The sequence below is a fragment of the Podarcis pityusensis genome (assembly GCF_964106645.2).
Source record: "Podarcis pityusensis genome assembly, chromosome: 15".
NCBI classification, from domain to species: Eukaryota; Metazoa; Chordata; class Lepidosauria; order Squamata; family Lacertidae; genus Podarcis; species Podarcis pityusensis.
The window spans coordinates 38,503,640-38,521,910 of record NC_138040.1 but is presented as its reverse complement, the minus strand read 5'-3'; the positions used below and the strand labels follow the sequence as shown (position 1 = coordinate 38,521,910).

At 46.9% G+C, this 18,271-nt stretch overlaps 2 long non-coding RNA genes across 2 annotated transcripts in view; both read right to left on the bottom strand.

Moving 5' to 3' along the window:
- Window positions 1–299: 299 nt before the first annotated feature.
- LOC308463917 overlaps window positions 300–18,271 on the bottom strand; it is a 49,183-nt gene continuing 31,211 nt past the window's right edge. Inside the window, exons 3-4 of the long non-coding RNA XR_013979822.1 lie at window positions 4,370–4,484; window positions 300–576 (exon numbers count right to left, since the gene is read on the bottom strand). This is a non-coding gene — a long non-coding RNA (uncharacterized lncRNA). The remainder of the gene's footprint in view (window positions 577–4,369; window positions 4,485–18,271) is intronic.
- LOC308464479 lies at window positions 12,534–15,214 on the bottom strand. Its single transcript, XR_013980071.1, has 3 exons — window positions 15,104–15,214; window positions 14,152–14,185; window positions 12,534–12,671 (listed from the first exon to the last, which is right to left on the bottom strand). It is a non-coding gene; the product is annotated as an uncharacterized lncRNA (long non-coding RNA).

Genomic DNA, 18,271 nt, shown 5'->3' with positions numbered 1-18,271 from the left:
CAGGAGCAGGGACCGAGCAACAGGAGCTCACCCCGTCATGGGGATTCGAACCACCAACCTTCTGATCGGCAAGTCCTAGGCTCTGTGGTTTAACCCACAGCGCCACCCGCGTAAAGCTGAATGTTGGAAGATTCAAGACACATAAAAGAAATAGTTAAACTATGGAACTCATTCCCACAAGAGACAATGATGGGCCCCAGTGATGGTACTATTAAGTGTTGCTGGGGATGGTAACTCTGTGCTCAGAGGGAAATAATGTGTTTCAATGAGGGTTTTGGGGATTTTTTGGTGTTAAAATCAAGCAGTGTATACATTCTATGAAATACAGTGGTACCTCTGGATACGAACAAGATCCATTCCGGAGCCCCGTTCACATCCAGAAGTGAACGCAACCTGCGTCTCCGTGTCTGTGTATGTCGCTATTTGCTGCATCCGCGCATGCGCGTGACGTCATTTTGATCATCTGCGCATGCACGAGCGGCGAAACCCAGAAGTAACGTGCTCCGCTACTTCCGGGTCGCCGCAGCACGCAACCCGAAAATCCTCATCCCGAAGCTACTTCAACCCGAGGTATGACTGTAAAACAAATAAATGTGCTTTAAAGGTATAGTGTGTGTGCATCCTCAAAGCACCTGACTTCCCCCAAAGAATGCTGGGAACTGTAGTTTCTCCATCACAGAGCTACAATTCACAGAACCCTTTAAAGAACTACTGTTCCCAGCATTCTTTGGGGGATGTTGTATGCTTTGTTGTATGTGCATAGGATGTGCTTTAAATGTATGGTGCAGATCTGCCCACAGTTTGTACATTCATAGCTTTTTTCCAGACATTCTGCCAAATGCTCTTTTAGTGAGGCTACCTGCCAGGAATGTGAACAAACCTGCTCACCTTTCTATGGTCATTTAGGTGAGCATCTGAATTGTGGAGGACTCATGTTAGCTCCAGGGTTTCCTTCAGCATGTGCCAAAATCCAATTGTTGTCCCCATGTGCCATAATAATATTGGGATGGTGCTTCCATAGAGAGCTGATGTGTTTGGATGTGGGATGCTCAGATTCAAATCCCTGCTCAGATGCAGTTATTTGAAGTACAAAAGCTCCAGCTGGGGTCAACCCTCAGGAAGTGGCCCTTTTGCAGTGAGTGCCCACACGTGGAGAAGACCATCACAGTACAAGCCGTAACTGGTATGACCCACACTGTGTTTGGGGAAAAACACTAACAAGAACCTTTGTGTAGTGTTCCCGTCATCGTGCACTTACCAGAGTCCATCAAAATCCATTAACAGCAGAGGTTATTGTAAGAAGAAAGGGGAGAAAGTCTTTGAATGTCAATCTGGAGATTCATTAATGCAGCGAAAATTAGTCACATAATGCACATCCGGCTCACAATGGGAGCAATTAATCATTAGAACCACAGCTGCACCATACATATCCAGAAGCACACATCAGACATGGGAAGCTGCCTTATAGCACACCAGAGTGTTGGTTCATCTAGCCCAGTATGGTATGCTCGGACTGGCAGCAACCAACCAAGTCAAGATCTTTCCCATCACTCACTTGATGGCCCTTGCTTCTGCATGTGTCTGGGGCTCCCTGGCTGTCTTCTGCTTTTGGATGCAGTTGTGGATATCCATAGCTAAACAAATAGAAACAGCTCTGCCTCTTTGCTTTCTCTCTCTAGCAACCTTATATCTTCCACTGGATTGACTACCTCGTTCACCCTAGATTTTGTATGGGATGACCATCTTTTCACAATGGTGACAGATGGGTATAAATCGTTTTGATGCAGATCTGCCATATTTATCTCCCTCTCCTGGGATGGGGGCTGGATGCACTGGCAGTCGCCTCGTTCCTTGAGGTTAATGCTGGGTTTTTCCAGGTTGGAGTCCAGAGGGTGAAGTTTCAACTTCAGTGTCCAGGGCTGGAGTTGGTTCCAAAAGTTAGCCTGAATCCTGTGTTATAGGCATGTTTCTCAGTGGCGGAGCTAGCCACTAGGGCGCCCGGTGTGGCGCACATGCCTTGCGCCCAGGGGTTGGGGCGAGCCGGGGATGGAGGTGGGGTGAGCAAGGCACGGTGCGCTGCACAGAGCCTCGCACGTCGTGGAGGATCTCGCTCAGGCAGAGCCGCTCCTGGCACGCGCGGGGGCGGCGCGAGCGAATCCTGCGCGGAAGAGCACGAAGAGCAGCGCGCACGGCGCCTCCGCTGCCTACGCACACACGGACCCTGCGCGCCCCGGGATGAACCGGCTGCGCCCTCGCTACCTCCTCCTCCTTGCGCGGCTCCAGCTCGGGCGAAGAGGTCGCGGGCGAAGGTCTCCAGCAGCGCCGGATCACCCTCTCGCGCGCTGCCCTCCAGCAGCAGCCACGCGCGCGCGATCCATCAGCGGCTGGAACTCGTGCAGCAGCAGCGGAGCCTCAATGAGAGGGAGGCAGCTGAGGGGAAGGCGGCGGGTAGACACAAGCCCCACGCTGCCATTTTGGGCAGCGCGGAGCCTGTGCCCAAGCCACCGCCCGGCGTTTTGTCACCCCCCTCAATGGTGACACCCGGGGCAGCCCGCACCCTCCTTCCTACGCCACTGGGGAGACTTGCTCAGAGGAGATCAAGTTCTGGTGTTCTGCACTGATTATGGCATTGGGTTCCTCTCGTTGGTTGTAGGCTAAAAGTAATTTGATCTTATCTTGAAGATTTTTATGAGACTGCTCTGATTTGTCTATTTCATCTGTTTCCATCCTCTTGGCCCTGATATTCCTCCCGAAACTGTAGGGTAGGTGCATTTGGGTTGGCAGCTGGTATACTGAAGGGCAGAGGCTGAGCAATCTCATATAGAAAAATCCTTGTGTCTTTCTTTTAACCTTCAGCCGATCAAACCAACAGCACTGAATTCCTGTTGCCGCCCCAAAATGATTTTTTCTACCATTTCCCTGAGAACCTTCTCAGCACATTTGGTTTCTAGTTTTCTGGGTTGTTTTTGGTTTTGAAACTTGACCACCCCCACCCAGCGGCGTAGCGTGGGTTATCAGCACCCGGGGCAAGGCAAGTAATTTGCGCCCCCTAACCCGGGGCAAGGCAAGTACAGTAATTTACTCTCCCAAGCAGCAGCAGCAGCGAGGCTTCTCTTTTCCCCGCGCTCTCCTGGAGCTGCCTCTTTTCTTTCCTTTTTTCCCTTTCTCCAAGGCTTTTCGCTTTCTCTCCTTAATTGATTCCTCCTCCACACCGCAGCGTTTCCTAGCTGCTTCCCCCCCCCTTCCCCTCTCTCTCCTCCTCGCTCTGCTTGCCTTGCCCTGCACCGGCAGCAGCAGGCGCAGCCAGACCCCCGCCAGCCAGCCCGCCCGCCCGCCCACCCGGCTTCCTCTCCTTTTTTTGCCCGCGGCAGAAGGCTTCGCTCTCCCCCTTCCGCGACCTCCTCGCCAAGCCGAGCGAGCGCGGGCTCCCTAACCCGTGGATTTTAGTAGGGGCAGAGAGCTGCTAGTGCGAGCGCGCCCCCCGCCCATGTTGCGCCTGGTGCGGCCGGCCCCCCTGGCACCCCCCACGCTACGCCACTGCCCCCACCCCCAATTACCTTCCCCTCTAAAAGCAGGGCTGGGTTCAGCAGCACTCTCAACCTCCTCAACTGATCAGAAAAAGGCACAACAACATCTTGGTTTATATTATCATTGTATTTCTAGGGTCTCCAAACATTGCAACAATTGCAGAAGTGGCATCATTAGATCAGAACAACAAGCAGCATTCATCTAAGATGCCTGCTGGGCCGAGGAAGGCTCTGCAGGAAGAGGACCCTGGTCTGGCAACCACTCCCTATAGAAGCGGCTCAGTGATACTCTAAACTTCTTTCTAATTAGCTGGGTGTGTGGATGCGGGTGCACATTAAATACATATAAATACATTTAGGTTTCACGGGATGTCATCCAGCTGCACAGAAGGTTAACTCTTTCTGATACGGTGGTGGTGGAGGAGGAGGAGGAGGCGGAGGAAAAAAAGCTTGCCAAGGAAAAACTTGCTTTGCCATCTCTCTTGCTACTTCCTGAAAGTGGCCAGATGGTCAAATAATTAGCTGGCTACCAGGGCAATATGGCCACCTGCTAACAAGATTGTGTGCTGCCAGTGTACATTTGCTATGACCACCAGAGCAAAAGAAGCTCTGTTTTTCAATTGCTACAGGAGCCTTTTGGAAACATTCTAGAGATGCAACTTTCCCAGGAGGGCAGCAGTTGTGTGGGCTTTGCTGTTCTCTGTTGTGCTCCCTTGCCAGTTTTGTTTCTTTGCTGTTGAAAGGCTGTCATGCAAATCACTCCCTCTCCATGACCACATTTAACAAGATCTCTATCAAAAGAGAGCTAAGTGGTTTCCTTGGGAATTAATTATGGAACTTACCTGAAGTGCTGTACTCCCTGCAATATGGCACCAGTAAAACGTTCCAGTCCATGCTGGGCTTCCAGGAGCCTTCAAAGTTGACGTACCAGCAGCAACAGCTTCACAGCTCCATGAACTGTTTTCACATATGTCCCACTAGGTTTTGGAAACAGACATTATGCAATCATTATGTTTCTTTAAAATGGGTTTTGATCTAGCACAGACAGCCCCCCCCCCAAGTTTTCTGAACAAATATGCTAAATACAACCCCAAATACAAACAAGGAAGAATGCAAATCAGATGTATGTTTACAAGGTTCATGAAATCCAATGGAATTGGGGCTTCTGGAATTCATTTCCAGGTTTTAAGTCGGCTATGTATGTTGTGGGTCAGGGGTTGGGAAGTTTTGGCTTTAGAAATGTTTCCTTTCATGATATAATAGTTCTTCCCCTTGATGCACCCTTTTTCTTTTTCCTTCTTTTCCTCATTAATTATAAATATGATGGGTTATGTGCTACAGATGCCCTGTTGGCAGCGTAGCTAAATTGCAGCTAGGAAGACAAATCATGTGCAATACTGACTCTCTTCTTGAAATTAGAACAATGCCCAAACACTCGTTAAAATATTCAAAAGCTTTTGCTCACAAAACATATGGCTAAAGAAGAAGATATGCAAAGTATTTACCGTGTTTTTTGCTCTATAAGACTCACCTTTTCCCTCCTAAAAAGTAAGGGGAAATGTGTGTGCGTCTTATGGAGCGAATGCAGGCTGCACAGCTATCACAGAAGCCAGAACAGCAAGAGGGATTGCTGCTTTCACTGCGCAGCGATCCCTCTTGCTGTTCTGGCTTCTGAGATTCAGAATATTTTTTTTCTTGTTTTCCTCCTCCAAAAACTAGGTGCATCTTGTGGTCTGGTGCGTCTTATAGAGCGAAAAATACAGTGCATGGGCTTAGTTTTACTTAGCTGAAGTGCAGCTTCTTCCTGTCTCTCTCTCTTTCCAGGACTTGCACTCAGCCTTCTGTCCATAACCCATCTTGGCCATGCAGTTCCTTCTGAGATGTTTCCACTTTCTCCTTCCAGCTCACTTCTTCTTCCTGTTCCTTTGGGAAAACATCAACTTCTGTACTTCTTTGTGTCACATACATTCACACAGAAACATTAGCTCTCCTCTCCTCTATCACGTTTAGAGAGAGACTTATCTAATACTGTCTCTTCTTCCATGTTCATGGAGATGCAGCCAGTACAGTCAAATCACTCACACCCAAAACAAAACGGAGAATGTTAAAAAAGAGAGAGACCCATCCACATTTCTTCACACAAACACTGGAAAATTGATCTCAAAATAGGTCATTTTTCTCTGCCTGCTTCCTAGCTCGTGCTGGTGAGAAGATACTGTCCTCAAAAGGGAACACCTGCTTCCATTTGTAAGACAGTGACGAGAGCTCCCTGGTAGCCAACATCCAGATGTTGTTGGATTCCAACTTCCATCATCACCGGACAACCTGGCCAATCGTCAAGGACGATTGGAGTTGGGCAGGGCCAACCCAAGACATTTGCCGCTTGAGGCAAAACAGAAAACGGCATCTCTTTGGCCTCTGCCCCCTGCTGCCACCGCCTCAGTAGATCACAGGTGGCCTGGGGAAGCCTTGGTGCACTGAAGGTGGCAGGGGAAGAAAAAGGAGGCCAGAGAGGAGCAGACAGCAGTGTGCAGGTGACAAATGCAGGAGGCAGCATGTGGAGCACACCTGGATCCCCTGGATCTGCTGGCTCTCCCAGCTGTCTCCATCCTGCCACCCGAGGCAACTGCCTCACTGAGACTCATGGTTGGGCTGGAGCTGGGAGTCCACTGACATCTGGAGGGTGGCAGTGAACTAATGCCAGTGTCCTGGAAATAGCAAAGATCACCAGTGTCAAAGCAATCATTCTTCAACAGCAACTTCATTGGACTGGTCATGTTGTTCAGGTGTCTTTATTATCGCCTTCCAAAGCAACTACTCTATTCCAAACTTAAAAATGGAAAGCGTAATGCTGGTGGTCAACAAAAGAGGTTTAAAGACCCTCTCAGGGCAAATCTAAAAAAATGTAATTTATATACCAACAATGGGGAAACACTGACTTGCGAGCGCTCCAACTGAAGAACAGCCTTTACCAAAGGTGTCATGGGCTTTGAAGATGCTTGAACTCAGGTCAAAAGGGAGAGACGTGCTATGAGGAAGGCACGCTTGGCAAACCCTCACCATGATCAATTCCCGCCCGGAAACCTATGTCCCCACTGTGGAAGGATGTGTGGATCCAGAATAGGCCTCCACAGTGACTTACAGGCTCACTGCTAAGACTATGTTCATGGAAGACAATCTTACTTGGCTACGAGGGATCGCCAGAGAGCCATGTTAGCTTCCCCTGATAGTTTTAACATGTCTCTGATGTGTCAGTGGGATGTGTTTAACTTAAGAAATAAGAGCTTCTCAGGGATGGTGGGTTTTCTTGCCTCTTAGCTTGGTGTACCAGATTTAATATTGAGCTGAGCAATTTACAGATAGTGACCAAATACTATTTTTGAGCTCCTGCTTCAGTCTTTTCTTCCCCATTTTGTTTCTTCCTTATTTCCTGATGAGCTCCCTCCTTGTCTTGTACCTGCAACGGGGAGCCAGGAATAGCTAAGGTTTTCCGTGAGTGTCTATACTTAACAGTGAAGGTGACTCAGCTGTTGTGCGATGTGTGAAATACTCTCTGGTATACTGCTAAAGTTCAGAGAACAGACAGAAAATCCCTTTCCAGGCTACATCCAATCGTCCTACATTACTTAGTTACACCTTTAGATCCTGCCATTACCCTATGCATTTTTCATCTTGCCCTTTGCTAAAATCAATTAAGGGGTGTAAATTTGTTCTGCCGCCTCACACAAGGAGGAGGAAGAGGAAAAGCAGGGGGAACTTGATAATGCCAGACAAATTCACAGTCATTACTGTCCCCAGCAGCAGGATGTCCAGGAATCATTATAACTTGTGACTGATGCTCCCTGCTGGTAGCATTCCAAAGGAACAAAATTAATGTTGGTTTTAGGGGCTCATTGGTCCTGCTTCTCATCTGTAATATTTTTGCCAGGACGAAAGTGTCCTTGAATCACTGGTGTCAACTCCGGAGGCCCTGGTGGCCCAGGCACCCACAATTTATTTTGCTGTGGGTGCTTAGGCTCCGCCCCTGGCACTGCCGCACACCATCGCCTTACGTCTGGCGCTCCAGCACTGAGGCGGCAACTGGACTGGGGCCTGCACCTCCGCTGTGGGGCCTCTGGAGCACATCTGTGGCTGCAGCAGGCCTCAAAATAGGCCCTGAGGTAGAGGCCCAGGCCAAATCGTCACCACGGTACTGGTCATGGTGTCACATAACGCCAACATCATGACATGTGGTGTAGAGTGCACAAGCTGGTCACACAAGATGTGGGTGTGCTTGCCTTGAATTCTGGTAATGCCTTTTCCTTGTCTAAATGGTGTGTGTGCATATGTGCAAAAAGTGGCTTACTGTCCAAGGTATCTATCTATCTATCTATCTATCTATCTATCTATCTATCTATACAGGTAAAGGGACCCCTGACCGTTAGGTCAAGTCATGCCCGACTCTGGGGTTGGGGCGCTCATCTCGCTTTATTGGCCAAGGGAGCCGGTGTACAGCTTCCGGGTCATCTGGCGAACCAGAGCAGCGCATGGAAATGCCGTTTACCTTCCTGCCAGAGCGGTACCTATTTATCTACTTGCACTTTGACGTGCTTTCGAACTGCTAGGTTGGCAGGAGCTGGGACCGAGCAACGGGAGTTCACCCCGTCGCGGGGATTCAAACCGCCGACCTTCTGATCGGCAAGCCCTAGGCTCTGTGATTTAACCCACAGTGCCACCTGCGTATATGTGTGTGTGTATATATACATATATATATTTGTTGCTCCACCTGCTTTTCCTTCTGGCCCTGCCCATCACTGGACCTTGAAAAGTTGTTCAGAAGTGAATGTGGCCCCCAGGCTGAAAAGAGTTCCCCACCCCTGTTTTAGCGGCTTCTGGAGGCCAAACTACATGATGCACATAAGTGCATTTCATCTCTTCTTCAACACTGGAAAAGAAATGTTTGAGACGTTTACAGGACAGTGTGGGTAAGGGCTGTGTAATCCTTTGTTTTCTGACATTTCTGCTCAGCATTATCCTCACAAGCGGGCTTTTTTCTCCAACGGAAATAATGTTGACTCTGAGCAGGGAAATGGCTGGAAGGGAAAGGATGAAGCAGCTCCTCCTTCCTGTTTGACACACTGAGAGAAATTCATAACCTCAGAGGTGGTTTTCAGTTAAAGTGGTACCTCGGGTTAAGTACTTAATTTGTTCCGGAGGTCCGTTCTTAACCTGAAGCACCACTTTAGCTAACAGGGCCTCCTGCTGCCGCCGCACCGCAGGAGCACGATTTCTGTTCTCATCCTGAAGCAAAGTTCTTAACCCGAGGTACTATTTCTGGGTTAGCAGAGTCTGTAACCTGAAGCAAATGTAGCCCGAGGTACCACTGTACAAGAAACAAAAGCACTGGGTACGTACACATCAGCAGCTATTTTCAAGCCTCATTCTTTATTTCGCTGGACAGACCAGAGAGAGGGCAGGGATGTCTCTATCTGATGCACATCATCACCTGATTCGCTTCTCCACTCCAAAATCCAGTTCACAGCAGCCGTCATCTGTGCATGCACAACCGCTGCCTGAACTGCATTGCCCACACCTCAGCTTAACCACTAATCAGATGAAAGCCACTTTGAAGAACAGCACATCAAACAGCAGCATTTCTCAAGAAGCTAAAGGATACCTAGGTAGGGCAGCTGATGTCCTTTGTACTTAGCTTCAAGCACCAGCAATGGGAGCGAGCCAGAAAAGCCGTAATGTGCACACATGGGGGGGGGGGGACTCGTATGTGTCTGGTTTTAGTGTTATGTCCCTTTGTATATTCTATGCTTGTATACCACAAAGAGACTTTTAAATATCAAGCAATGCTACCATTCAATGACTCAAATGGCCGCGGGCTTAAATATGCCACAACTCCACACTGCTCCACACACAAAAACACTTTGCTGCTCCTCTCCTGATGCGTCTATATGCGGAAATATTTATTAGATATTAAACATCTACCGGTAATTAAGAGGACCAGGAAGCAGTCGCTGTCAAAGGTCTCTGCCAATGGGCATCGCCAAGGGGTGGCAAGGCAGGGAAGCTGCCCCCCCATCAATAAAAATACATAGCTAACTGAGTTTCTGCCCCCCCCAACAAAAGGCCTGCCCCTCCCCAATAAAAATCCTGGTTATGCCCATGTCTCTGCCTGACATCCTGGCTGTGTACACACAACATTCAACAATGTGTTCAGTGCACTCTGGTCTCTTGTCTTCTTCTTTTTTTTTGCACAGTCCACACGTTATCCTCAATCTGCACTGTTGTAAACAAAAATCTGCCCTTTTCCCCTTATGGGGTATCCAAGAGCCCATATAGTCCTTACGTAGGTTCCCTATTGGTAGGAGAAAATAACAGAGGCCAACCAGAGAATACTGAGAAGCAAAGCAGCTAGTAAGCCTGATCTTTATTGATCTGTTGCAACAGGGTCCTCACTCACCACACGCAGGAGGGAAGAGGAACCCAGAACAAAAGTGTGCCTGCCCTTATATAGACATTTTAAATTCCCTCCCTGGAGTCCAAGACCATCCCCAGAAACATCATACATACATCACAGAAGGGGTGTAGCTCAAGACCACCCCCGCAGATACATCATACCTACATCACAGAAAGGGCGGTCTATTGCAGAAATCTGAGTGCTTTGTTTGCCTCCTGTCTGCCAGGTTACCTGTTTAATGGTCACTTGACTGGATTGCCTGGGGAGCCTGGCCAGTCTTTTAATGTTCTCCAGTTTAGTGCGCTTCAGCTCAGTCCTGTTTCACTGCGAAAAAGATAAGGAAATGCACGGTGGGTTGGCATTGCCTCCCCCTGGTGTGGCCGACTGAAAGCGCAAGGGGGCCGTACCTGCATTGGGTTTGGCTCTGTACTTGCTGATGTCATCAGTGGACATACTTACATAGGCAAGACCACTTCCTCTTTTCATTCTTGCAGCTACATGTTGTTGTTGTTGTTGTTGTTGTTGTTGTTGTTGTTGTTGTTGTTATATTCATCAACTTCAGTTTTATACATTTCAGTAATTTTACAACCATTTTAACATTTCAAAACTCGACTTCCTTCCCCCTCTTTCTGCGGTTCCTTAAATTTATTTTTAACATTTTCTGCATATCCAAATTAACTTAATCTGCTCATTTATTCATCTACTATAAATATATACTCTTATAAAACTGCAGGTTACTACAATAATCCTGCCCATGTTCTTATCCATTTACAGTTTATTTGTAAATATTCAATAAACCATTTCCATTCTTTTATAAATAAAAGTTTGTTATCTTGATTTCTTTTTTTCTTCTTCCGGTAAATGCAGCTACATTTTGATTCCAGTGCCCTTAGGTAGCGGTCATGATAACTGCTTGGAAACGGCTGGTGCTCCAGTTAACATTGGCATTGCCCACTGCACCTGTGGACCTTCCGGTCCCAAGTAGGGTCAGGGAAGGGTATTGTGATGGACAGGTGAGCTAGACCAGAGTCTGGTGATGCAGTGCCTCAGAATTCCACCAGAGAGCTGGAGCCTCTCTCTGATTGGCTACCCAGGCAGAAGGAGAAGAGAAGCATTTTGGGAAGGAGAATAAAAGGAGCAATTTCTGGAGGAGAGAATTAGATAGGTCTTGATTTGAGATGGGAGATAAGGATTAGAATGGAGTTTGAGGGAGAATTGGTTCTGATTGGAACTGGAACATCCGCTCTGGGCAGGCTGTCTAGTCTTTGTTCCATTCTTTGTCTGATCATTCTCTTGTTTATTCTATTTCCATACCAATAGGCAGGCTAATGCATTAAGGGAAGCCCGTGGTGCTGAGAAAGCAGCTGTCCTCAGTGGCATTTGATAACCACTGTCATTTCCTAGATCTGCACAATGGCAGCAGGAACAATTAAAGGGCAAACACAGGTTGTTCATGATTTCTCTATGTGCATCACAAAATGCGTAGCGCAGGAAGCTTGGAAGTGGCCCTCTCATTCTTCCCACCGGAGGGAGGAAAATAATTTATTTCTCCTTTTATCAAAGGGAGGGAATTAGTTCCTCTTTCCTTGCGCTGAATGCAATCCCTTACAGAAGCCCTGTGGAATCTGTTGGTAGGACTTAAGCATTGTCCAAGCTCCTTAACATTCCTTCTTTCTCACGTGGTCATAATCAATTCTGGAATGTAACAAAAGCTTTCCAATTTTCTAAAGGGCCTTGACTAGTTATAAGTCCACCCCACAGTCATTTATAACTAGGGGAATTGGGAGGTACTTAAAAGTCTCAAGTCACAGGGGATGGTTTTGCGTAAAATGTGCTTATGCTAGTGTAAAGGTACAGATTTAGGCCTCTGGGCAAATTAGGAGGGTGGGCGCCTGGGCTCTCACCACATACAGAGCTTCGCAACATGCTTGGAAGCCTTTAAGCAAAGATTTTTTAAAAAAATAGTTTTTATTAAAGATTTTTTGTGATACAAAACAAACAAATAAGCAAGCAAGGGAAAGTACATAGAGTTTCTCCAATTTGAATTCATAGTGTCTTTTTTCACAGTTTGTTTACATTCGGTATGAGACACTAATAAATGTTTTGTGAGTTAAGGGAAAGGGGGTAGGAGATGTGGGGGCAGGAGATGTGGGGTCCAGGAGATGTGGGGTCCAGGAGATGTGGGGTCCAGGAGATGTGGGGTCCAGGAGATGTGGGGTCCAGGAGATGTGGGGTCCAGGAGATGTGGGGTCCAGTTCAAAAGACCTTGGGCTCAGGCCCTTTGGGCCATACCCAGTGGTTGTTGTTGCTGTTTAGTCATGTCCGACTCTTCGTGATCCCATGGACCAGAGCACGCCAGGCACTCCTGTCTTCCACTGCCTTCCGGAGTTTCGTCAAATTCATGTTGGTCACTTCTATAACATTGTCCAACCATCTCGTCCTCTGTCGTCTCCTTGTGCCCTCAATCTTTCCCAACATCAGGGTCTTTTCCAGGGAGTCTTCTCTTCTCATGAGGTGGCCAAAGTATTGGAGCCTCAGCTTCAGGATCTGCCCTTCCAGTGAGCACTCAAGGCTGATTTCCTTCAGAGTGAATAGGTTTGATCTTCTTGCCGTCCATGGGACTCTCAAGAGCCTCCTCCAGCACCATAATTCAAAAGCATCAATTCATACCCAGGGGTAGCTGGAGGATATTGGGACTGGTGGAGCAGAAAGTATGGAGACCAAGAGTGGGTGGCACCAGAACCAATGACAAGCACAGCCAAGAGCCAATGACAGAAAAAGCCAATTAATTCTAGTATTGCCCCCCTCCCTGCTGACTTCTACAAGAACAACACACTGAGTCTGAGGAAGAAGATTGCCCAGCGGGGAATGCAGCCCATGAGCAGAAAAACATTCCCTGCCCGTGGTCCCGCAATAATGTTCCTCTCCAAAGAAATACATCCCCACCTGTACCTCCCATGGAGTGTTTGTGCCAATCCTCCAAGTGGCGAGATGTTCCGGGGGTGCAGCACCTACCAGGCTTTGGTTGCCTTTGAAAGGAGGCAACTGGATGCTTGCTGGCATTTGGTAACATTTGCATTTATACTGATTGAGCACAAGGGGAGGGACAAAGCTCACCGTATTTTTTGCTCTACAAGACTCATTTTTTTTTCCTCCTAAAAAGTAAGGGGAAATATGTGTGCATCTTATGGAGCGAATGCAGGCTGCGCAGCTATCCCAGAAGCCAGAACAGCAAGAGGGATTGCTGCTTTCACTGCGCAGCGATCCCTCTTGCTGTTCTGGTTTCTGAGATTCAGAATATTTTTTTTCTTGTTTTCCTCCTCCAAAAACTAGGTGCGTCTTATGGTCTGGTGCGTCTTATAGAGCAAAAAATACGGTAAATACTCCAGCAAACTGTCCGCTGCTCCCACATGAAATCTCAAGGAACCTTCAGACACTCACAGAGGTCACAACCACACCTTGAATGTGAAGCACATGGCTCCCCCCCCCCAAAAAAAATCCTGGAAGCAGTAGTTTAACTACTCATGGAACTATAATTCTCACCACCCTTAACAAACTACAGTTCCCCAAGATTCTTTGGGGAGAGCAATGTGCTTTAAATTTATGGTGTGAGGGAGACCAGAGTGAAACTCAGGTATCTGTCTTGTTCTCAGTCTGCCTAAAATTGCCGTCTTCTCTCCAGAAGCCTGGTCTATCTCATCCTTTGATAGGAGAGGGTGGGAAAACCCTGATCCCTTCACTGATTGGTTATTGTCATTCAAAATTTCCAAAAAATGTTCCTGTTCTCTAGACTCAATAAGCTATTTAGTTATCATGGCAACATATTGCTTGTATTTTACCTAAGAAAGGGTGTGTTGGGCTAAATCTGTCCAGCAACTGGCCCTCCCCTGCCCAGTGCCCAGAGTTCATGACAATAGCATTTCCCCTGATATTGCACAATAAGTCAAACTTAATAATGATAAAGTTCTCTCCACTTTTATCAGCCCATTTCAACTTCATGCACTGTCCAATTTATTTTTCCAGTGTCTTATGATATTACTTTCCGGTATCTGTATTGAACCATTTCTCTTCAATATCATCTAAAAACATTCATAGGTCCAAATTGCAGATCATTCCTCTATTTCCAAAGTTCAGGAGTGAATGCCTATCCTTAGGCAGCCAAAATTGCACACCCACCTGCGGAGGGAGATATCAGGAGGTCTGGATGGACCTAGGGTTTACGGAAGCAGAAGAAAAATATTTAGGGGTGAAAAACCCAAAGAGGTAAATAGCAGCAGCCCCAAAGTGGTTCAGTGAGGACCAAGCATGCTGAGTTGCCGCTGAATGCTGGCTCATTGTTGGCTAGGGGGAGAGGAGAAAGAAAACTGTGGGGATGGAATGGAGTATTCTGTAAAAGGGCATAGATGATTGTTGACTAAAAACCCTGAACCTTCCAACATCCAGGCCCTGCTTGTAATATCCTTTTTGCCATGGATAACTGAGCAGCACCATAGAGCTATACTGTATATGACAACATACTTGCTGTTTCATTGTTGATCCCTTTCTTAGTAATTTTTTCCAGTGTACTTTCCCTTTTTTATAGCTGCAACTCCCTGAAATATCTATTCCCCCCCCACGCAAACATCAGAGAGAGCTTTTTGTTGTGGCCCTCGCTCCCCACCCCCTCACCCCCAGGCAGTCATGACCACTTCAGGTGCAAACGCCAGAAACTTCCCAATCAATGAAACCTATTTTGAGATAAAAACCCTAAATGCACAGACCTAGCAGATCTCTGGCTGGTTCTGTGAACTCTGCATGAATTTGCTGATGGGCTGACAGCCTACTGTGTCGCCAGGGATAATAGCATCCCTCGCTGTGATTTTGCGAGTTCTTCGTCAACTAAATTGCACATTGAGGTCTCCCAGTCCATTATGCAGCTGCTACTGCCTTGTGGCTCTAAAACAGACCACTTTCCTAAAAGCAGCCTGTCAGGACTGATAAGAGAAACATGGCAGAGCAAGGCCAATGCTGAGAAGAGGAGACTCTGCTCAGAGTTGTGACTGCCATACCCAGAGCCCCCCTAAACTATCCTACTACCCTACTACCCTCAAGGGCAGCAGAGGACTCTGTTATGTACTGAAGTTCTCACCCTGGGCCAGCAGGGGGATACTGTAGATAGTTTTCACTCAGGTCCGCATATGCAAATAAGGAATTGAAAGTGACGTTCAGTGATTGGATAGTTACAGAAAGTTGTTACTGTTGCTTTGTAGTTGAGTTCTATATAAGCAGGTTGGCTGAACCCTTCTGTTCAGTTCTGTTCAGCCTGTGAATAAACAAGAGCTGTCAGAAGAATCGCTGTGTCGTCTGATATGTTCACCCACAACTTAACATGTCCCATCACCAGGCTTAAAGTAAAGGCCTCTCCAGACCAGTGTTTCATTGCGGCTGTATTCTGCCACGAGTTCTTGATGCAGACACAGTATTAGGCCACATTTGCACTGCACACTTAAAACACAATGGTACTTACTTCTCATCCACACTGAGTTTCCTCTATGCTTTCTAGGCATCAAGAAAAATCTGTGTTCTGTGTTCGAGTGCCCCCCTTTTTTGCTTCACAGCTTACCCCATGAAAACTCATTCTTTACAGACCCTCCAAGTGTCCCTATTTTCCAGGAAGGTCCCTGATTTAGAGAAGCCATCGCTGTTTCTGATTTGATACTGGAATGTCCCACTTTTCCTTAGGATGTCCCTATTTTCATCGGAGAAATGTTGGAGGGTATGGAGTTATCCAACACCCTAAGCTGTCTGAAGGGCAATCCTGCATAGGGAGGGTTTTTAAAAATGTTTTATTATGTTTTTATATGTTGGAAGGGATGCGGGTGGCACTGTGGGTAAAACCTCAGTGCCTAGGACTTGCCGATCGTATGGTCGGCGGTTCGAATCCCCGTGGCGGGGTGAGCTCCCGTCTTTCGGTCCCAGCTCCTGCCCACCTAGCAGTTCGAAAGCACCCCTAAGTGCAAGTAGATAAATAGGTACCGCTTTATAGCGGGAAGGTAAACGGCGTTTCCGTGTGCTGCGCTGGTGCTGGCTCGCCAGAGCAGCTTCGTCACGCTGGCCACGTGACCCGGAAGTGTCTCCGGACAGCGCTGGCCCCCGGCCTCTTAAGTGAGATGAGCGCACAACCCTAGAGTCGGACACGACTGGCCCGTACGGGCAGGGGTACCTTTACCTTTTATATGTTGGAAGCTGCCCATAGTGGCTGGGGCAACCCAATAAGATGGGTGGGGTATAAATATTCAAATTATCATTATGGAATGGGACAATCCTATTTTCATCGGAGAAATGTTGGAGGGTATGTCTTTAATGCTCTCAGCATTACAGGAAACTCAGTTTGTTCTGATTGAGTGAATTTTCCTGGGGAAAGCAGTGGGGGGGGGGCACCAACTAGGAAAATGTGGACCTTTGCCTGGAAAGAATGGAGCAAAAGTTTAGTGTGGATAGCCCCAACTTTAATAATCATGGCTTCCCCCAAACAGGTGCTTTGTTCAGGGTGCTGAGAGTTGCTAGCAGACCCCCCTATTCTCCTCATCATGATTTAACAGCCAGTCTCATCATGATTTAACAGCCAGTCCATCTTCGCAGGGAATTATTGTTTAAATAAATAAATACTGTGTTTCCTTGAAACTCAAAAATAATTATTCCCTATGAGATTTTCCCAAAATGACACCCTCACAATCAAAGCTTGTGAATAGGCAATGAACTAGCGGTGGGAGGGGGGGCGGGTTACACTTATGTGACTGGGGCCCTTTTGTGACAAAAGCGGTTCCTTCTGCTAGCTGCTGCCAGCCCCACACAAAGTAGTACATTTCAGCTGTACCTAAAATGGGAGCTTCTCTGTATATGGGCTCCTATTAGAAAACAAAGAGATACCTGCATCGCCGTTCTTGTTTTTACATTACATGTCATTTTTGTCTCATGAATATTCCTTGCTGGAAATGGCCATGCAGTCATTTGAGATGAGTGCCGCTACAGAAATATAAATATAAATATAAATTCTTTGTTGCAAATGCCACCCTGCAGAACACTTTTATGCGGGGGGGGGGGGCGCCTTGGAGAGAGAGATTAGCATGGGAAGCATAATTAACAAAGTGCGCCCTTTTCCTGGTTATGGTCTCCTGAGTGAGAAACAGTTTTCAAGCACTTTGCATACGTAATGCAAGATGGCAAGAGGTACATGTAGCACAAATTAACACCATTGGAGCGTTTGATGAACATTTTAATGTGGAAGAAAACACTAATGCCTTTGCCCCGTTGGGCGCTGGTGATAATGAAGAAGCCATAAGCTAAAAGTAGCTTTTGGAATTTCTCCCGGGCTAATTCTCTCCCTCTGCAGCGACTGCTGTTGTAAAAGCTCACTCCTAATCTCTCTCTGCAACTCCTCATAAGGAACAAAGTCTGAAGAAAGCCAATGTGCTTGGCTGTGGTGGAGTTGTTGGCACAGCTTTTGTTCTGCTCCCGTTCACATAAGGATAAGCGTTCTTTTTAAAAGGGAAATACTTGTCCTGGGTATGAGAGGCAAGAAAAACGGCAGATGCACTGAGGATGTGATATTAAATTCACTCTAAAAAGAGGGCTGTGGAATTTCATTATTACTAATGCTGCTGCTATTAAATTGGTGGTCTAGGAAGAGAGGGTAATGCCCCACTCCTATGAAACCCTCTTCTTCCAGGGAGAGTGGAAGTAGCTTTTTTTTTTTTTTTTTTGCAGAACTTTAATGCTCACATAAAGACCCCTCTATTTCAGATGTAAAACTTCTTGCACTTCTATAGATATTTAATTAACTATAAAGTTTCACATGTTTTAAATGGTATTACAGTGGTACCTCAGGTTACATACGCTTCAGGTTACATACGCTTCAGGTTACAGACTCTGCTAAGCCAGAAATAATGCTTCAGGTTAAGTACTTTGCTTCAGGATGAAAACAAAAATCGTGCTCTGGCGGGGCTGCAGCAGGAGGAGGCCCCATTAGCTAAAGTGGTGCTTCAGGTTAAGAACAGTTTCAGGTTAAGAACAGACCTCCAGAACGAATTAAGTACGTAACCAGAGGTACCACTGTATTATGTTGGTTTGATTAGAGGTTCTTCTGGACGACCTGTTTACTGCATTTACATGGATGTCATATGGTGTTTTACTATGCATTTGTTCTTATTTGCTTGTGGGAAAATTATATGATAATGAGCTTTCATCCTGATCTGCTTTCACAGATATACCATGCCATCTCATCAATCTCACATATTTTAGGGCATTTCCCAGTCAC